This window comes from Lepisosteus platostomus, chromosome 5, assembly GCF_059453375.1.
Source record: "Lepisosteus platostomus isolate fLepPlt1 chromosome 5, fLepPlt1.hap1, whole genome shotgun sequence".
Taxonomy (NCBI): Eukaryota; Metazoa; Chordata; class Actinopteri; order Semionotiformes; family Lepisosteidae; genus Lepisosteus; species Lepisosteus platostomus.
In genome coordinates, this window is record NC_142615.1 from 42,741,231 (window position 1) to 42,761,167 (window position 19,937).

Consider the following 19,937-nt stretch of genomic DNA (forward strand, 5'->3'; position numbering starts at 1 on the left):
TGTGTTTCTCTTGTAGCTACCACGTACAGGACAGAGGGTCCTGATATAAATTCAGGTTCAAAATAATGCACCTCACAGAAAAAGAGGAACCAGTATCCATAAGAAATAATATAATTAGCTGTACTTTTGTTTAGCTGGATGCTGGGTGCTTTTCTGTTTCGAATGAAGACCACAGGTAATATATAATTAGGTTGAGATTCATTCCCAACATACAGCCCAGACAAGGGTATATATATGTACCTATAGCTCACAAAAAAAAACAGTACATAGATATAGGGACACCAACTCCTTTTGATCACACCTCGATCCACTGACCAGTGTTAAGAATTCAAATGTTTGACACTGGGGCATAACAATTCATAATCTACGTCAATAGCACTGCCTACAAGAAGAAGAATTTTGAATGTCAAATTCTGATCTTCACAGTTTTTTTTCATTTCTAGAAACAAATAATCCATGAAGCACCTACGTTTCCGGCTTTTGGTGCCTTGCCTGGAGAATTTTGATGTCAGTGTGAAACGAGAGTGATTCCTACCGCTTCTAGAACATGTATAAGATGACAGTCCTGAGGGGTGTTTCCCCATTTGGCGGGGACTACAGCTCCCACAGTGCTTTGCACCCACACTGTTCATATTGAGGGCACAGTTCTGTTTCAAATGCACTATCCGACAGAGCTGCAGATGCACATCGTTCGGCCTTTGGAGAGGGTTCAGGCCAGGCACAAGCTAAACTCCACATGCTTCCCAGCTGCATTCTGGAAAAAACTCTCGGATACCAGATTTTACTCACCTCCCACATTGACTGTCACAGTGCTGATAGTGTTTCCTTGAAGGTCCCTCACTGTGTAGCTGCCCTGATCAGCTGGAGTGAGGGAGCACAGTGTAAGAGAGCTGTTCTGCACTGACACTCTGTCTCTATACTGGGGGACACAGCTGGCTGTGCTGTTCTGGACAGAACACACTGAGGTCGAGTCTCCAGCTCCTGCAGGATCAAACAGCACCTCCACTGGCTCTCCTGTGAGCAGAGGGACAGACAGAGAGGCTCCAGGCTGCAGGGTGACAGTGACTCTGTGAGCTGAAAGACAATCAGGACAGAGGATGATTCACCCAGCTGTGTCTTGAGAGAAGCCAGGGTATCGGCTTCAACAACAGGGCTGGGCAGCTTGTACCCCACCCCCACCCCCCTCTGTGTACAGAAGAGCCTCCTGTCCTGACTGGAGGAGCTCACCCAGCTGTGTCTAGAGAGAAGCCAGGGTATCTGCCTCAACAACAGGGCTGGGCAGCTTGTTCCACACCCCCACCCCCCTCTGTGTACAGTAGAGCCTCCTGTCCTGACTGGAGGAGCTCATCCAGCTGTGTCTGGAGAGAAGCCAGGGTATTGGCTTCAACAACATGGCTGGGCAGCTTTTTCCTCTCTCCCACCCCTATCTGTGTAGAGCCTCCTGCTCTTGATTTTAAATATTAGTGTTCATTTGTCTTTGTTCCAGCTTGTATGTATAGTGGTACCTTCAGTATGTCAGTGTGGGACCACTAGTTAAATGTACTTCCACGTAGTTTCCACAACAAATTAAAGTTACTAGAATTGATACCTATAAGCAAAAACCCCAGCAGTGGACAAGACAGGAAGTTTAAAAAGGAGGATAAACATACATTCATTCCAGCTGACAATACATTCTCCGTTTTAGAAAATCAGACTTCACACAAAAAACGTTGCCTCAGTCTTGTTCTGCACTGTTGGTCAACAATAATTGCTGCTACGTGATGCTTGTGGTGACCGTTCTAATTAGGGCTGGGCGATATGGCCAAAAACATTATCACGCTAAAAATTGTCATATCAGTCGATATCGATAATTATCATAATAAAAATCAAATCATTATTTCTTTCAAGTTTAAAAGCAGATTTTTTCTCCTGAGTGAAAGTTGAAGAAACCAGACAGTTAATTGGTAATTTAAACAACTCTTTATTTTAAGAACACAACCAACACTTGCCAAACAGCAGAAACATTCAACAAATCTGAGGTAGAAAGTATTCAAGTCTTTTTTATGTCAAAATATGCATGAGTAAAATTTACAAAATAAATATAAATAAATAAATAGAAAAATTAAAAACTGCAGTGTGATAAAACACACATAGAAGATGGCTCTGACAGACTGCAAAGTTTAAAGTGCTCTGTTTTATGTCTGATCGTAAAAAGCCAAAATATCTCCAAATTACCGAAGTTGAATGACCTTTTCTGTTGACGATGTCATCATCCTTCGAGCTGGTCGTTGGCAGCACTACATTTGCTTCAGTGTCACTCATTTCTCCACTCTAACTACAATCCTGTCAGCCACCACCGTGTGGGTAAACAACACCACGTTAGCTGCCCGGTCTGCAACACGCACACACACTCGCGCAGTATTTTGTGTGCATGCGCATGTCATGCGAAAAGCATAAACATATATATCGAACATTTATCGAAGTTTTGTTAAAATTATATCACGATAATTATCTTTATCGAATTATCGCCCAGCACTTGTTCTAATCCTCAATAAAACTTTCAAACAAGATATCGATCCTAGAGAGAATATTGCATCATACTGTAAGTGAAGATTGTAGCAGACAAGAAGAAACTGCTCTGTTCATATCCCGGATGGAGTTTCTGGTGATCAGCTGATCAAACCAGGGACATGCTGGGATACAAACAATTTCGGTCTTTGTCTGCTCAGACAGGACAGTGGCTGTTGTGAGGAGAGGACTCTGGAATAAAGTATTATAATCGGTGATTATAATCTTCTTTGGGACCAGAAGAATTTTTGCCTAAACAACACTGATATTTCCAAAATGATTTACTTATGGACAACAAAAGGAGACCCATACATACCTAGAACAGCCAGGTCCACCCTCTGAAGTAAGTGCTCCTTATCGGCTATGAGGTGTAGCGGCGAGGCTTAATAATAAGGCAGAATTAAGTGTTCTGAGCCTTCCCAAATGAGGCCCCATTTCTCTGTTCATCTCTGTTGTGCAGCCACAGAGAAACTATTCATGCAAGATGTTTTCTTTTGATAAGGACAGCTCCCAAAGGGGGATGCACTTAGCTAAGCCTGGCTATCATGATCAATGGTCATCCATTGGCGCCTATCTGTCTAGGGAGTGCCAGTTGGACATCTGGACTGCATTACTAAGTGTCAGGAGTAAGTGACTCATATCTCACCTTGATCAACCAATCAGGGACTGGTAGGGCCGAGTAACCCACGTGGGACTCTGATGCCCATGGAACTTTCAGCCAATCGACGAGCTGAAGTTCCTCCAGGTAAAAACAGGCAACACAGAGAGCCTGGGAGATTCAGATTCAGTAAGATTCAGGAGAATTCAGTGGACTGTTCTAAAGGGAATTCAAAGGAGAATTCCAGGGCAGGACAGCCCAGGAGCAGAAGGCTCCCAAGGGCAGGACATTCTCGCAGTGCGCCTCCTGACCATCCTGAGACTCAGCCCGGACAACCACGGAACGGCCAGTGTGTCCGAGTGCCAGAACTTTCCTTTGTTCTAAGAGTCTAGAGCGGAGGTTGCCAGAGAATAACCAGAGGATCCACCCGAGGTTAACACCAGCAGCAGGCCTCGTGAACAGGTCGGAACTGTGGACAGCTGAATCACTATTCAGAACTAGCGCTTCATCAGGAATGAACCGGTCCTCTTCCTGACTTGCTGGGACCCACAGTCATCTTTTCTCCTGTGCACAAACTTTGCTAGTTAAAGCCAACACTAACTAGCCGGTCAGTGAGCATCAGCAGCGCACCGTCGCAAGCCGCACAGCACAGCCTGGCACGGAGCCAGAGAGCGCGGATTGGACAGCAACAAGCCTGCAGCTGATTGTTTGTGCCCGCAGGAGATATGAATCCCCAGAGATTGGATGAGTATTCAACTTCAATGCATTACAGCTCGAGAATTCAATTGTTATCCCAACCAGATGATATCAATTTAATTCCTAAGAGTTATGTACTTGTTTTGAGTATCTAATGTAGAAGTTATAACCAAGTTCATTTATGAAACGGTCTTAATGAATGATATACTGAACGTATGTCCTCTTGATGTGTAACACTTCGTAACTGATTGAATATATATCTTTTGTATTCTGATAACCCTCTCGATAAGATCTGTTAGGTTTATATGCATATTTTATGTATTAATAAATGTATCCTCGTGTATTAGTACCTGTGTGTGTGCGTTGTTTGAGTTATGTCGCATGATTGGATTCTAAAGCCATCAAAAGAATCAACTTTGTGATTTACTGCTACAATTAATAATTGTCTCAGTAAATGCCCAAACCCTAAAGAACTGGTGCCTTCAGAGAGCCACTACATTTAATTTTGCTATGGCAACGTTACATATTTGGCGTCCCTGAACCGGTTTTCTCTTACAGAGGTAACACATGTAGATCTGGCCATCAGAGAAGTTGGTGTGGTGGACGGTCAGAGAGAAATCCCCCTGGCTGATCTTCTCTCGGGACATCTCGGTTTTGTTCTGGAACCTGTTGTCAGGATAGCCCTTCCCACCCACGAACACGTAGACAAGGTAATCCAAGGTTTTTCAGAAAACGTGGAGTGCGTCTTCAGGGATCCCAAGGATGTAGGGTTCTCCATCGCAGAGCAGAGTGACCGAATCCACGAATTTTGCCGTCACCGGGACATGTCCCGAGGAGACTGGGCGACGGGGGAAAAAAAAGCAAGGACGTGTGAGGGAATTTTGGAATAAATTCAATCACTATTTCCAATTCAGAGTTGCGGGGGATAGCAGAGCCCATCCCAGCATGCAACAGGGTACAGACCACATGGGACGCCAGGCACACGCTGGGGCAGACACACACTGCTGGGACACACACTCACACCCAGAAGCCAATTCCACCCACCAGCATGCATCTGGGCTTGTCAGAGGAAACCGGGACACCACTAACCACTGCACCCAGTATATCCAACAGTACATCCAATCTGGAGCTGGTGGGCTCACGGACACTTGCACTGTCCCATCAACCAACAGAAACGGGATGAGGCTCATCTAAATAAGGGGTCTCCAACCCTGGCCCTGAAGAACCTCAATCCAGTTCGAGACGTAGTCTGGGACCCCAGTCCAGTCAGTCCAGGGGTCTGTGACCTCTGGTCCGGTTAGTCCAGGGCTCCCCAAAAGCTGCCTCACCTGATGATAGAATCGGCAACAGAATCCATGTGGTTGACCTGTAATAACAATAACAATAATTCCTTAAATTTAAAAGTGGACATTCCATTCAAAGAGCTTTATAGGTCATGCGGATCCCCTCCACCCCCACCAGTGTGCAGCCCCACCTGGATGATGCTCCAGTCTGCTCAGAACAAACCTGCTCTCAGTGGGGAGGAGAGCAGAGTGATGAAGCCAGTTCAGAGATGGGGGTTATTAGGAGGCCATGATTGGTACTCTTTTCCAGGAACGCCCTGGGATTTTTAATAACCACAGAGAGTCAGGACCTCGGTTTTACAATACGTCTCATCCTTTTTACAGTCCATTGTCCCCCGTCACTTTACTGGGGCATCAGGACCCACACAGAACTCAGGGTGAGCGCCCCCTGCTGGCCCCACTAACCGCTCTCCCAGCAGCAGCCTCAGCTTTTCCCAGGAGTCTCCCCTCCAGGTATTGGCCAGGAGTTACTGTCATGTGTTACCATTCCTCTCTGCCTCTGAACTGAACAAAACATTAAATAATATTATTTGATAACAAAAATGACAAAACACCCAGATTAGAAACCACTTTGACAGTACCTTTCTGCTCTCTTTTCTCCTTTCCAGCTCTTCAATCACTTCCACTGAAACCCCTGGACACTGTCACACTGTCATCACAAAATATCAACCAGAAACAGAAACAACAGTTAGCTACTACCACACAGCTGGATGAGCTCCTCCAGTCAGGACAGGAGGCTCTACTGTACACAGAGAGGGGTGGGAGGAGGGAACAAGCTGCCCAGCCCTGTTGTTTAAGCCGATACCCTGGCTTCTCTCCAGACACAGCTGGACGAGCTCTTCCAGTCAGGACAGGAGGCTCTACTGTACACAGAGAGGGGTGGGAGGAGGGAACAAGCTGCCCAGCCATGTTGTTGAAGCTGATACCCTGGCTTCTCTCCAGACACAGCTGGGTGAAGGTTCAGTCACCTACTAATTACCAAACCAGCTAGAGGGCTGAGAGGCCTCCTCTGTGTCTTATGTTAATAAGGAAACGCATGATTGTGATCAGCACCAGCAGCAGTAATCGTATCTGTGGAGGACACAAGCCCTGGGTTCGGTCGGGTCCCCACCTTCCTCTTCCTCCTCCTTCATCCGGGCTGGGGACCTGCAGTGCAGAGAGCCAGAGTTCTGCACAGGTCACCATCGTCATCATCACCACCCTCTTCATCATCATGCACGCGGGCGTTTATCTGCACGGAAAGATCAAATCATCCCTGTGCCGACACAAACTGGTGACAGATACTGGAGTCCTGGTTCCCAAGGGGACGAGCAGTCTCCCCAACTCAGATCTCTTTTGTGTCCCAGATGGGAATTCTTCACAGTGGAACCGCACCACTCACATGTATCACCCAACAGTGCCCCCATCTGCTAACAGCTTGTAACACACACTTGCCAACTTCTTCCTGGTCTTGAGTAATCAGCAATCAGATAATGGGATATCTGACAAGTAACCGGAACTGGAACTTGAACTTTATTGCCATATGTGACCGTTACATGTACTGGTACAATGGAATTCTTACTGACAGGAAGTCTCTCGATTTTTAAAACAAGTGTAAGAACACAAAGTGCAGACAGTGCATCAAGACAATATACAAACAAACAGTAGACAATGTACAAGTAAACAATGCAGACATGTAAACAGTGACTGGAGATGTGCAATAAATAAGAAATCATAATGAGGTAGATGGTGTAGGTGTGGTCCAAGGGCCATGGCTAAATCTGTTTGCCAATCGCACTGCTTGCGGATAGAAGCTATTGAGGAATTTGGTGGTCAGTGTCAGTATGCTCTTGTGTCTCTTGCCTGAGGGCAGTGGGGTGAAGAGCTCATGCCCGGGGTGGTGACTGTCCTCTGTGATGACCAGAATGGTCCTCATAGAGCTGATTAATCTCTGTGAGACCACAGCCGATGATCTTCTGATCAATTAGGGAATAAGTCGGCTTTCTCTTGTAGGAGCAGATTCAAAATACAGAGTCGTTCGAAGAGAAATCAGAGCTTTATTTCTGTAGCGTTAAGATTGCGTTAAGAAGTCTATAGTTTAAAGAAGCATTTAAGAATTAACAAGCAGGACTCTCAAACCCTTGGATTGAACACTACTAAAACCATTACAAAGCTGTGAAAACGATTGTGAATTCATAGTCCTTCAGTTCAGAGCTGGGCCTGCTTACTGCATCAGAGCCGTGCTGGAGAAAAAATGGGCACACAACTTTAGGGCATTAGTTATTTGCTTGCATAGGAAGCTGGTGTCAGGGCTAGATTTCTCTCACACCATCTTGTGCTACAATATGAACTATGACTCTCCACGGTACAAACTGGACACAGCACAACAGACATGAAAGGCGATCTGGTATCTCTTACCGTTTTGCCCAGACATCGCTGCAGCTGTGCTGTTTCATCATTATTTGGCTTGGCTCCAAAGGGTATGTCCGTATGCTGTTCATTACAGCGGTCGACATGGAGGCCTGTTTTGAATACAGATGAGCTGTAATAATTTAGTAGGCGACCTTTGTTTTGGTTAGTTAATCAAGCGAGTCGTTCAGTCATTGCCGTGCTGGATTTCAAAGAAAAATGAGACCCCCACAGTGTCCAGTGTGCACCCTGAGCACAAACACGATACTCGAATTCTCCGATAATGATGTCATCACTCCGCTCGTGAATCCGCACCGGGGTAAAGTTAGCTTGAAGTTCGAAAACCATTTTGGCACGCCTGTAGCGCTTACACGAAACCTCTTAGAGTTGCGAAAATACATCCTTTGTGTATAAAATACATTGTGAATGCTTTCTCAGCCTTTATTTTTTTGTTTTTATGACATTTTTTTGACCAAGCACGAATGTTCTTTTGTCCACATCTTCGCAATGGAAGCACAGAACTCCTTCAAACCAAATGCATTTTAAAGACCACGACTTGTGGATATTTCCACAACCTCTACATCAAGCTATCAGTGAGCTAATTATCTTTTTTTAAAGCTCCGGTTTCTCATCGATGTGTAATTACGCACTAACTGGAACCCGGGGGACCGCTGTGTACACAACTTCACAACGCAAGAAATACTGTTCAATACGGCTTCGTGCGAAAAACCCGTATATGACCATAGGCAACAGAAAAGCGCAGTCTCCAATTACTCTGTAAGCACGGGAATAAAGCTTTGTTTGATTTCTGAAACCCTTCCTTTACGCCCTGTTTTCATTCAGGTAAGGGTCAACTATATTGACAATACTACTGACAGCAGGAAGATTAAAATATTCTTTACTCAGCAGCTTATTAAAAACATCTCTCCCCCTACCAAACGTGCACGCGTCAATCAGTTCTCTACTTGAAGCCTCATCTGTCCCCCGGTCATTGCTCATGACTGAGATTCTCTCCCGGAGCTTACCTACGAACTACGCCTTTGCCTTACTACGACTTCTCCCCTGGACCTCGACCCCGCTTTTCCGACTACCGCTTTAGCAACTCGATTTTGTACCTTCGCCTGTTTTACGCTTTCTCGGATCCTGACCCCAGCCTGTCTCTTTGTTTACGCCTCTGCCTTCTGAATCCACACCGACGCAACTTCTACGCCTTCCCGGACTCCGACCCCTGCCTGTTTACTCCGACTACGCCTGGGTCTCGCGCCAACCCTACCAAGGGCACCGCATTGGATCCCTATCCTCAGCAGTCAGCCCCTGTGTGACAGGTTCTGAGTGTCTTGGTTACATCCGTTTGTGTGTATAGATGAAAAAGCTATTGAAGAGCACCCCCACACCCCCCACCCATCTTGGTGGAAGTTGCCATGTTCAAAAAATCCTAAAAAGAGAATTAATGTTTCGCACAACAAAGCATGACTATGAAAGGTCAGGAGGCCTGCCTAGTGAGCACAACACTTGATTACAGTCAAAAAATCATTAAAAAATAAAGAAATGTTCCACAACTCAAAGCAAGGTTGTATAAGGTTAGGGGAGCTGTCTGGTGTAAAACACCTGGTTGCAGCACTGTGGCTGTTGTGCTTGAAGAGCTATTGACTTGTAAATAGCACCCCCCAATCCCCATGTACCGCCTGTCTAATGGTGGTACATTGAAAAAATCATAAAAAAAAATAAAGAAAGGGGCCACAGCCACAGCAAGGTTGGATGAGGTTCGGGGGCCTGTCTGGTGTGTAAAACACTTGGGTACAGCAGTGTGGCTGTTGTATTTGAAATGCTATTGAGCCATGAAGATGACCCACCTGTCCCAGTGTATTACCTGTAGTGTTATCTTCAGAAAATCATAAAAAAATAAAGAAAGGGGCCACAGCCACAGCAAGGTTATATAAAGTTAGGGGGCCTGTCTGGTGTGTAAAACACTTGGGTACAGCAGTGTGGCTGCTGTATTTGAAATGCTATTGAGCCATGAAGAAGACCCACCTATCCCAGTGTATTAGCTGTAGTGTTATCTTCAAAAAATCATAAAAAAAATAAAGGTTCCACAACCCAAAAGAAAGCTGGGAAAAGTCAGAGGACCTCCTTAGTGTGCAAAACACTAACCTGCAGCATTGTGGGTGCTGTGGTTTAAATGCTATTGGTTTGTGAACAGAATACCCCCATCCCAGTGCATTGTGCCACATTAAATAAAAGCACGAGAAAAAGAGATTCAGAACACAAAGCTGTGTCAGTGTTGTGTGTAAAAAGTCGGTTTGAACATCATGGGAGCTGTTTTTAATAAGCTGCTGAGTAAAGAATATTTTAATCTTCCTGCTGTCAGTAGTATTGTCAATATAGTTGACCCTTACCTGAATGAAAACAGGACGTAAAGGAAGGGTTTCAGAATTCAGACAAAGCTTTATTCCCGTGCTTACAGTCTGGGTAATTGGAGACTGCGCTGTTCTGCTTCCTATGGTCATATACGGGTTTTTCGCACGAAGCCGTATTGAACAGTATTTCTCGCGTTGTGAACGTGTGCACAGAGCGGTCCCCCGGGTTCCAGTTCGTGCGTCATTACGCATCGATGAAAAACCGGAGTTTTAAAAAAAGATAATTAGCTCACTGATAGTTTGATGTAAAGGCTGTGGAAATATCCACAAGTCGTGGTCTTTAAAATGCATTTGGTTTGAAGGCGTTCTGTGCTTCCATTGCGGAGATATGGACAAAAGAATATTCGTGCTTGGTCAAAAAAATGTCATAAAAACGAAAAAGTAAAGGCTGAGAAAGCATTCACAATGTATTTTATACACAAAGCAAGTGTTTTTGTCACTCTAAGAGATTTCGTGAAAGCGCTACAGGCGTGCCAAAATCGTTTTAGAACTTCAAGCTAACTTTACCCCGGTGAATCCGCCTCTTGTCCTTCAGCTCTGCAGAAACACTGCGATCGGGGATCTATGCAACATTTTTTTTTCACGCAGATACCAGGTGAAGCTGAGAATGCACTGCGCCCATACTGCAGAGGGGCGTGACGTGATTTATTTTAATGACACTGTAACACACCGAGCCCCGTTAAATGCACAGCTCGACCACATTCAAAGCTCGTAACATGTCTACCTTTCCGTCGCATTATCCCAGAAATGACCGCGAACAGACCAGACCCTCTGTTTGCCTAAAAAAAAGGGGGGGATTGAACGTGTTTGAACACGTTGAAAACGATATAAACAAGTCGAAGAGGGGAAAGTTGGTCTCCGCTCTAAAAACAGTTCAAGAACCACGTCCTTTACAGAGCGAGGGCAAACGTGCACAAGCAAGAGAATAGAGGATCTAAAGAGAAACACGCATCCAAACGGCTACATCATTTATCACCTGTAATGGAAAGTTACTGAGAAAAGGTGTTTTATCCTAAAAATGTTGTTTACGGACAGAGCTGTGCTGCAGAAGCAGCTGGATACTTAGAACAAAGTGTGATAGTACCCAACTCGTCAAGGGCACGGGATGTTTTAATAATGTTTATCTCTGCTGCTTGAAGAATGGAGTATGAGAAACTATTTTATTAACTGCTCTTCTTTGTTTAAAGCAAAAACATATAAGGAATGGAAAATTACTGCTTTGCCTGTCCGTGAAGTGTTGCATCAGCTTAAAAAAGATATAAAACAAGGGCTCTCCCTGCTTGCTTTTGAATCAGCCTTTACTTCTCTGCACATACGGGTGATGGCTTTTTCCCATATTGCAATATGAATAAAGACCTTAATGGGTGAATGAGAATACTTCTCCTGGCTCTTCTTCGATAAAATTCCACGACACAACTTACCGATTAAAAAAAAAAAACCCTTAAATGAAACGACATCTGCAGCAACTCCCGTTTTTTTTTATCAGCAGATTCAAAACAACCAACGAGTCTGGCCAAGAGGAGCGTCAGCAAAGGGAGATGATATTCACTGCGCCCTCCTAGTCGGGAGATGTGGGTACTACTACTAGTAGTCTCCACGGGCGAAACTTTGTTTTCTTTCTTCTCTTTTCAGCAGGGAATAAACCTATTACTTGTTCCTTTGCAGCCTACGCATGCTGACGCAGCTACCCCACCTGAACTAATAATAATAGTTACAAGTAATAGGTTTATTCTGTGCTGAAAGGAGAAGAAAGGAAACGCAACGTTTCGGCCGTGGAGCCTTTTTCGGTTGTGCAAAGTGTATCTGTTGGTAAAGTCGATGTGACTTTGTGTGGGCCAATATTATTGCAGAGCTAATACAAGGTATTAATATAGAAGTATAGTCACAAATTAACCATTGCGTTTTCTCTCCTTTTTTAAAAAAAACAATGTTTTTCTCTTCTCGGTGGCGTTAATAAGCTTCCTAAAGAAAGAAAATTTGAAAAAATAAAAAAGCAACAGCTAAGACCCGCCCCGAGTCTCTGATTGGTCGGAATTCGCTGAATGACAGCTGTTTCCACCCACGAGATCAGCTGGTTGGGTAAGGTCGGCTTGAAAAGAGAATGGGACGGTCGGCAGCCATTTTTAAATCTCTTGAATTCCCTAGCATTTGTGAATCAATTTTGCTTTGGAAATCCGTTTTTTTTTCCATGACAGGGGGAAAATGGCTTGTATGTATTTGTGTGCATCTGTGCCTTTGCGGTTTGTATTGTAGCGTTTGCAGGTTCTTTCCAGAACAAGGACGAGTGGAGACGCAATTAACAAACAAGCATTAGCTTTATTCGTTTTCAGCCACACAAAACCAAACACAGGATCTACACACACATGAGGAGACTGACGGAACACGTACACCTATTTAGGGTGGTAATTACCTAACAACACACTACACTTTTACAGGACTACACAGGGCACTAGAATTCATAGGACATTATTTACACAGGTAGGGTCAGCCGCTGACCCTCAGACTCTCCCCAGCTACCACTCCCAGCATGCCCAGCGGCACTACGAGCGCCTAGGGGCGCTTCCTCCTCACCACCAGGCGAGGGCATTACAGTATTTTGCAGGAGAAACGGCAACATTAAATAATGCGTTCCTTTGATAAAATATTCATGTGCGGTTGTATCCGGTTATGAAACATGCTGTTGTTTTGTGTCTTGCGATATGCAGTCCGTGGCGCCGTGTTTTGAGTTTGCTGGTCAAAATATTTATAATACGCCTGTTGTGCGGTTTCTGTCTGAAGTGCTGTTGTCGACATAAAGCTATCGGTTTGATTTGTTTGTGACCAAAACAGTTTCACTGCTGTGAAAACAAACGTGATTTTTGTATCAAGTGAGTAATAATAATAATAATTTCTTACACTTATATAGCGCTTTTCTGGACACTCAACTCAAGGCGCTTTACAGGTAATGGGGACTCCCCTCCACCACCACCAATGTGCAGCATCCACCTGGATGATACGACGGCAGCCATAGTGCGCCAGAACGCTCCCCACATACCAGCTATCAGTGGGGAGGAGACCAGAGTAATGACGCCAATTCATAGATGGGGATTATTAGGAGGCCATGATTGGTAAGGGCCAATGGGAAATTTGGCCAGGACGCCGGGGTAACACCCCTACTCTTTTGAGAAATGCCGTGTGAGTGTTAATGACCACAGAGAGTCAGGACCTCAGTTTTACGTCTCATCCAAAGGACGGTGCCTGTTTACAGTATAGTGTCCCCGTCACTGTACTGGGGCATTACGACCCACACAGACCGCAGGGTGAGCACCCGCTACTGGCCCCACTAACACCAAAGAAACACTTGCGTTGGCCGGGAATATAGTAGGCTGATATAGGAATAAATACTGTAATGTTAGTATAATTTTCATTTATTTATCATCACTATACATATTGGTATAAAGTCAATTTAGTCTTCAGGTGATATTGCATACTTCCTTAATATTTCATTGTTTGAGATTAGCTTGCCTGGCTGAGGAACTGAGAGCACCGACTGAAGATCAGCACTGTCCCAACCCACCTCCTTCATGAGGAATGAACCAGGGAGACAGCTACAAGGGTGAAGTTGAGGTGGAGGAAGAGGTGCTAGGTTTTCAGCCAGGGAGCTATTATGTTAAACACTGTTAAGCATTAAGACAGTCACACAACCCCTACTGCAATTTCCCTCACGGGATCAATAAAGTATCTATTTAGATTGTCATCTTAGCATCACGCCTTTTGTGTCAACATCTTTATTACACTTTTAGAACCAAGTTATGAGATGAACTTAGGACCTCCGATTTACTTTCAGTTTCCACCATGTTGTAGTTGTTAGCAAGGGTCAGACAGCTGTCAGGTGCTGCTTAGTGTGACGAGGCAGAACTCTAGTCCATATGAACATGTTAAGATGAAAATACAAGCAAGAATATTTCCGAATTAATAATGAAAATTATTTAATAATAAATATATAAATAATGCCATTTGTTTTAGAAAATAGAAACTGCACATAAAATTAATATTTTATTTCTTAGTGCTAAAATGAGATGAACAGCTGAAATTGTTAGGACTCATGTGCAAGTATGAAACTAAAATGTCAAATTTCAAGAGTCTCAGTCAAATGTCCAGATCGAGTTTGTAGTTGTGTTTGTCCTGAGTATTCACGACACTATTGTGATCTCTGGTTTTGGCAAATTACTCACACATTGCTCTGTGAATGCGTAACCTGTTTCGATAACTAGGGCCCTGTTGCCCAGGCTATGTTACATTTTTCGGTTTTCTAAAGGCTCACACTTGGACAGTGTACAGAAACAAATTCTAGATCATCTTGAGTGGTACTAGAATTTCTCAGTGTAGCACAGAATACTGATAAAAGAGACACTGATTTATAATAGAAGTGACTACGTTCCGTAACAGTCCAGCTCCTAACCTTATGAAAGAAGAACACCTGTCCTTCACGACTTGGAACTTTGCATCTCTAGAAACAATCGCACATTAACAATTTAATAGTCATTACAATTTTGCAAATTTGGCCAGGACACTGGGATAACACCCCTACTATTTTCAAGAAACACCCTGGGATTTTTAATGACCAGAGAGCATCAAGACCTTGGTTTTACATCTCATCCGAAGGACAGCACATGTTTACAGTATAGTGTCCCCGTCGTTATACTGGGGCATTAGGACCCACATGGACCACAGGGTGAGCACCCCCTGCTGGCCCCACTGACACCTCTTCCAGCAGCAACCAATGTTTTTCCCCAGAGGTCTCCCATCCAGGTACTGACCAGGCTCACACCTGCTTAACCTGCTTAGCTTTAGTGGGTTGCTAGTTGTGAGTTGCAGGGTGATATGGCTGCTGTGCTGCTGTTTAGCAGTCTTATTGCCCAGAGGCAAAATGCCCTCCTTTAGTGGTGTAAGTAAGGTTGGATCCGGATTGCTTTCCACTCAAGCGTATTTTGAGAAACACCTTTGAGCTATGTGCCTGAACATCTGTAAACGGTATGTGCACAGTATACAAAATCCCCCTTCCTCCTACCTCCTACCTGCCTGTCTCTTATCCCTCCTGTGTTTCTGCTTCATCCACAGGCAGCCTGGTTCTCGCCCGCACCTCAGTCGGTGTTTAAACTCCTTCCTCCTATGGTGAAGGCTGCTGGTCTGTGGAATGCAGTCCGTTGCTCTGGGATGAAGGCTGTTTTCTTTCCCCTTCCCCCTGCTCCTGTTCCCTCTGAGCCTCTGGGATCCAGCAAGCCTGGGATCCCGTGGCTGTTCAACAAAGGTGACACCCAGACCCCCTCCAGCTTGATGCGTCACAGAGAGACCATTCAAATCAGCGTGCCTCCCCCTCATGAACATGACAGGCAAAGGGATTTTGTTCCCCGAGCACTTTGTAGGTTGTTTTCTTAGACATAGTGTCGTTTTAAACGTCGCTAAATACTCTGCAGGAACGTTTGCTTAGGAAAATGTGCTGAAAGGCAAAAAAATGCAAATTTGTGTTTGCTTCCTTTATCCTCACAAAGAGAGCAGCTTACACTAATAGCAGGGAATGGGGAAGTATTGTTTTTTTTATTTTCTGGGTTATTACTGTCCATTTTCTTACTGCTTTATCAAGTAGAGGGTCACAGTGGGCAGCTGGAGTCTATCCCAACAAGCAACAGGCGCAAGGCCTGTTCACCCTGGACAGGACACCAGTCTTTCACAGGACACACACACACTCACACACCCTGGACAGGACACAGTCCATCACAGGACACACACACACTCACACACCCTGGACAGGACACCAGTCCATCACAGGACATACACAGATGCACACACTCACACATTTTGGGGCGGAGCAGTGGCTCTGTGGCTAAGGATCTACGCCTGTGGCTGGAAGGGTTTGCTAGTTCAAATCCCGCAGCTATCAAAAGAATCGTACTCCGTTGGGCTCCTGAGCAATGCCCTTAACCCCAACTGCTCCAGGGGTACCATACAATGGCAGCCCCTGTGCTCTGAACCCAGGCTCTCTCCCTATCTGTGTGTCTCATGGTGAGCAAGCTGGGGTCTGTGAAAAGATCATTCCTAATGAATTACAAGAAATTGTAAAGGGTTACTAAAGTGATGTTGTTATTATTATTATTATTACACCCTGGACAGGATGCGTACAGACACAGATACAGACACACTTACACCAGGGCCAGGTTTCTCAGAAGCTAATGAACCTACCAACATACAAACTCCACACAGACAGCACCGCAAGTTCAGAATTGAACCCAGGGCCTCAGTGCTGTGTAGAAGTGCTATCCATTGCACCACTGGGCACTCATGGATTATTTCCTGGTAGGAATTTCCAAAAGGAATTCTGTGCAAATGATTTTAATTATTCTTATGATTTTGCATTGGGCTACATAACCCGACGATTGCTGTTATGAACAGGCTGGTTAAATGAGGCAGAGCTAGGGTTGGAGTTTAAAAAGCAGAATCTACACATAATACAGAATTATTGTTGTTATGAGACAGGCATGCTGTTCCTTGTGCTGGGACAGGAGATCACACACTGTATTATTGTTATTATTGAGAGACAGACTCACTGTCTGTTCCTCAGGCTGGGACAGGAGATCACACACTGTATTATTGTTATTACTGAGAGACAGACTCACTGTCTGTTCCTCAGGCTGGGACAGGAGATCACACACTGTATTATTATTATTACTGAGAGACGGGCTCCCTGTCTGTTCCTCAGGTTGGTACAGGAGATCACACACTATATTATTACACTGTTACGTTATGTATAGCGTGTATTATATTGCCCTGGTCTGAGTGCGTGCATGCCGGTGTGTATCTTAGCTGACACCACATTACACAGCTGTGTCATCAGCAAAGCCGACATCCAGAAGACAAGTTCGTTTTGCCACCTTAATTCATCAATGAGACAATTTCTGGGTGTGATCAAGGCTCTTTTAACACAGCCCTCATCTGCAAGATCTGTTGCAACCTTCAAGTTAACAGAAGAGAGCAGAGAGTTTGTGCTCAGAAAGGCTGGTGCAGGCCGCATTTAGAACTGGCGAATGAACTTAAAGCCCACGTACCTCAAATTACCCCCCTCTTTCAGTATGGAAACTCTCTGTGCCGCCTGTGACCAGGGCAGTCCATTCAAATAACTGGAGATATACATTCAAATATGACATCTGATCTCGCCCTATTTCCCCACTGACTCCAGTGACTCTCAAGGCGCCAAAACGAACTCTTGTAAATTAATTTGGCTGATGTGGTATTCATGAATCCATTGCTGTGATCTCTAAAAAATGCAAAGTTGTTTTCATCCACCCTTGTTATACTACAGTCAATTGTTGTCCCTGGAGACCAATACGACTGTCCTGAGCAATGCTCACAACATCAATTTCAAGCTTTAGTGTCACCTGGGGGAAACAGTCAAACACAACACAATGACAAATACACATCATCAATAGGGAAGAGAATACAGTGGTGTTACAGGAGATAAGAAACAGGAGACTGGGTAGTTACTCTGCTTGGTTTAAGAGAGTGACTGCAGTGGGGATGAAAGATTTCCTGAGTCTGTTGGTTTTACACCTGAGGGGCACAGAGGTGTCTCCCAGATGGGAGAAGTGTGAGACACACACTCCCTGATGCTTTTGGCTTTCTTAGTTTGTGAAGGATGTGAAGGATGCTTACGTTGATTGCAGTCTTGCATGATCCTGAACTGAAGTTCAAGCGCTTCTGGGGCTGCACAGTGGTGCCGATGTGCATGCTGAGAATCACCGAGCCTGCGGGCAGCCTGTTATTAATAAGTGATATGGGAAGTGATCTCAATTTCTCCTGTCTGAGTTTGTCCTTGAAGAGCACACCGACTCTGACTTCCTTACTGAAGTTTCTACCATCCCACAGTTCCAGTCCCTCCCGATCTTATTTCTGAGCTCCTTGATGACGTCCCCTCTCTTCCTGAAACTTGTGAGGCCAACCAGCTGTTGTCCTAAGGTTTTCCTCAGGGTTATATAGACCCACTGAGGGTAATATTGTAACAGGAAAGAGTCTTTTGCCATGACTGGATGCAGATTGTGGAGTAGCTTGGGGATGGTTAGTATTGCTGGGGTTTCCGGGTTCAACTCTTGGGAGCTGTCTGGGGGGAGTGTGCATGTTCTCCTGTGCTCAATTGGGTTTCCTTCCACAGTCCAAAGACATGCTGGTAGGTTAACTGGCTTCTGGGATAATTGTTCCTGGTGTTTGTGTTGTGTATGCCTTGCAATGGAGTGGTGAAATGAGAAATAATGGACTTATTACATTATAATTAATAATAATTGCTTACACTTATATAGCGCTTTTCTGGATACTCCACTCAAAGCACTTTACAGGACATGGGGACTCCCCTCCACCAAAACCAATGTGCAGCCCCACCTGGATGATGCGACGGCAGCCATAGTGTGCCAGAACGCTCACCACACATCAGCTCTCAGTGGGGAGGAGAGCAGAGTGATGAAGCCAGTTCAGAGATGGGGATTATTAGGAGGCCATGATTGGTAAGGGCCAATGGGAAATTTGGCAAGGACGCCGGGGTCACACCCCTACTCTTTTCGAGAAAAGCCCTGGGATTTTTAATGACCACAGAGAGTCAGGACCTCGGTTTTACGTCTCATCTGAAGAACGGCACCTGTTTACAGTGTAGTCCCCATTACTATACTGGGGCATCAGGACCCACACAGACCGCAGGGTGAGCGCCCCCTGCTGGCCCCACTAACTCCTCTTCTAGCAGCCACCTTAGTTATTACTGTCAACAAGGAAAGAATATAAGGAACATAAAAAGGCTGAATGTCTTAAATGCATTTTTTATACTGAAACAGAGAGGCGCGCACACGTCATTACAAACACACACCCGCACAGAGACAGCCGCGAGCACCTAGAGGCCTAGAGCTGCTTTTCATAAAAGAGCCGTTTGTATAAATAGCTAGGGTTACAGCTGAAGACACCAGCTTCATCCCTCAGTGTGAAACAAGCGTTCTGCATCAAGAGTGAGAGAAGAGGGCGAGTCCTTGCATTTTAATTCATTTTTCTTCTGAAGACCCAGCTTCTCAGAGACAGGCTCAGCCTCCCCACCTACACAGAAGACCCACACGGTTACAAACGTAGGCCTGAACAGAGTTCCACACACACAAACACACACACACACGCACGCACGCAAACGAGCTTGATAAAGATAAGTCAGGATAAAAACACACAAGCCTTACCCGTTCACAAATGTGATGTGCACCCCCACCTCTCTCACACTCGGCAACTCCTGAGCTGATTTCTTTAAACGGCTTATCCTTCATCTCTGATTCCTACGATACAGTATCACAGGGCTCCGTCTGCGTTGAATACATCATAAATCAAAGATGCATTTGGGTTCCAGCTGAAGACACCAGCTTCTCCCCTCAGTGTGTAACACGCATTATACGTCGGGAGAGAGAGAAGAGGGCCAGGCTGTGCCTTTTCATTGAATTTTCTTCTGAAAAGCCAGCTTCTCAGAGGCAGATTAAGCCCCTCATGCTTTGTAGAGAGACAGTTAGAACTGCACCCTCACAGAGTCGAACACACACACAGACACATCCTCTTGTTTTAGCAAATACACAAACCCGACGGCACTCCCAACGATCCAGACACACACACACACACACACACACACACACAACATCACTCTCGCACGCTGGACCCCCGCTCAGTCCTCACCTCCAGCTCCTGCGAACTGCTTCGAATAAACTACATTAAGAAAATGAGGTTGCGTTCCGGTAGCAGGCCTTCCTGGGCACCAGTGTGAGTTGCACGCTCATTTGGAAAAGCCCTTCCGCATCGTCGGGCGTTGCTGCTTCACAGTGCTGGACCTGGGGTGTGGGGTGCTCTCTGTGTGGAGTTTGCATGTTCTCTCCCTGGTTTCCTCCAGGCGCTCCAGTTTCTGCCCCCAGT

The 19,937-nt window shown here is 45.2% G+C and overlaps 1 protein-coding gene across 1 annotated transcript in view; it reads left to right on the plus strand.

Moving 5' to 3' along the window:
- Positions 1 to 19,937, plus strand: part of LOC148666772 (scavenger receptor cysteine-rich type 1 protein M130-like) — a 361,406-nt gene that overhangs the window by 257,405 nt on the left and 84,064 nt on the right. The window lies entirely within an intron of this gene.